We start from the raw sequence: 2,057 nt of genomic DNA, 5'->3' as shown, positions 1-2,057 counted from the left end.
AACTGCTATTTTTTTAAGTGACACCCCCACCTCCACTCACCATCAAATCACCATGAAAATAATAGACCTGCTGCTTTCAAGCACTGCTAAGGTGGCAAAAAACCTGACTCTTGAGGCAATGGATCTTTATAGGCCTTCCTAATTTCTGGAAGTGACGCGGGTGGCGCTGTGGGTTAAACCACAGAGCCTAGGACTTGCCAATCAGAAGGTCGGCGGTTCGAATCCCCGCGACGGGGTGAGCTCCCGTTCCTCGGTCCCTGCTCCTGCCAACCTAGCAGTTCGAAAGCACGTCAAAGTGCAAGTAGATAAATAGGTACCACTCCGGCGGGAAGGTAAACAGCGTTTCCGTGCGCTTTTCTGGTTCGCCAGAAGCGGCTTAGTCATGCTGGCTACAACCTGGAAGCCAATAAGGCGAGATGAGCGCCGCAACCCGAGAGTCGGCCATGACTGGACCTAATGGTTAGGGGTCCCATTACCTTTAATTTCTGGAATGGCATCCCCACAGAGGCTCACCTGGTACCTTCCAGCCCCAGGTGAAGAACTTTTTATCTCCTTGGGCCTTTTGAAAAACTTCCTTTTACAATCTAAATCCTATTTACTTCTTGGTGCTTCTGCAAGATTATTCGTTGCTGTTACGAGGATATTTTATTGCTTATACTGTAGTTGGGACTACCATTTTCATTATCATAAACTGTCCAGTGACCTTTGCTGTCTAACAGCATGCACAATGTGTTATCAACCCAAATCTAATGTCCCACCAGTGCTTGTCAGGTAGAAAGACTCTGCTCTCCTCCCCCCCACGCCCGCCTGCCATATACCCTCTGAGATGATTTGGGAATGGGGAGCAAAAGGGGAGGGGGTGCCCTCCTGCAGCGCTCTTTAGGTCAATCCTGCCCATATGCTGCAAGCAGGGGTGCCAACTTGAATAAAATTTAATAAAGTCATAGCCCGGGGCAGCACTGTAGCTATGGGGTGGTGAGGTGGGCCCCAGCCAGGGGTATAGTCGAGGGGAGGGGCGCAAAATCGGCTGGAAAATATGTCCACAAATATGTCTATAAATAAAAATATTGATTATTGCCTCATAATGTTTTAAATAGAGGGTGAATTGAATGGGGGAGGGCATAATCTGGACAGTTCTGCCAGGGACGCAAGATCACTTGGCTACTTCTCTGGCCAGCGGGGTGCAGGTGGCAGTTGCCCCCCTAAATCAAGTAAGTAAATAAATATACTTAGTAAATGACTGACTGAGTCGCAGATAGCTCGGTTCTGCCCCCACTAGCAAAAGTCCTGCCCCCCTAACATAAACACTGGCTACGCCCATGGGCAATGCCCATAAAATTTGGGCCGGCAGACCACCTCAAATATTTTATTGGAGGAAGCGAAAGGACCTCGGCTCCTATGGTTCCAAAGCTGTTCCGCGAGCGCTGCGCCCTTCCGCGTGCGCAACCTAACTGCCTCCTTCCCCGCTGGCACCCTCGAAATCTGCTCGAGGGCTAGTCGGGCGCGGGGGGGGGGGGGTCCATCCGGAGCAGCAGGGGAGAGAAAGGGAAAGTAAGACACGCGCCTGATTACACCTCGCAGCTAGAAGCAAAGGCAGAGCGCATCGCGTCTGCTTGCACCGAAGGCTGCGATCCTACGCCTATTTCCCGGGGAGCAAGACCTCCGGGCGGCAACGGAGCGTGTTGCTACTTGCGCATGTTTTCAGGGCTGCGCGCGGGGAGCAGCTCATAGCTGTCAACGTTTAAAAGGGAAATTCCCTTATTCCGAATAGGATTCCTCGCAAGAAAAGGGGAAAGTTGACAGCTATGGAGCAGCTGCTTGTCGCCCCCCGCCCCGTGTCCTCCTTCCTTCCTTCCTTCCTTCCCACCTCCCCTCCCGCCTCTGCCCAGGCTCGATTCTCCGCCCTCCCTGCGCGCCCTCCCCGCGCCTCCCTCGGCCAATCCAGGCGCGCCCGGGCGAGCTGCGCGGCTCTGGCCGGAGGGGGACTCTTATTGTGAAGCGGGGCGGCCGCTTCCCTCTCTTGCTTAGTCATGCTGACTTACAGCCCCGCGCTCCTC

The sequence above is a fragment of the Podarcis muralis genome, chromosome 17 (genome assembly GCF_964188315.1).
Source record: "Podarcis muralis chromosome 17, rPodMur119.hap1.1, whole genome shotgun sequence".
Classification (NCBI taxonomy): domain Eukaryota; kingdom Metazoa; phylum Chordata; class Lepidosauria; order Squamata; family Lacertidae; genus Podarcis; species Podarcis muralis.
This window is presented reverse-complemented; position numbering follows the sequence as displayed.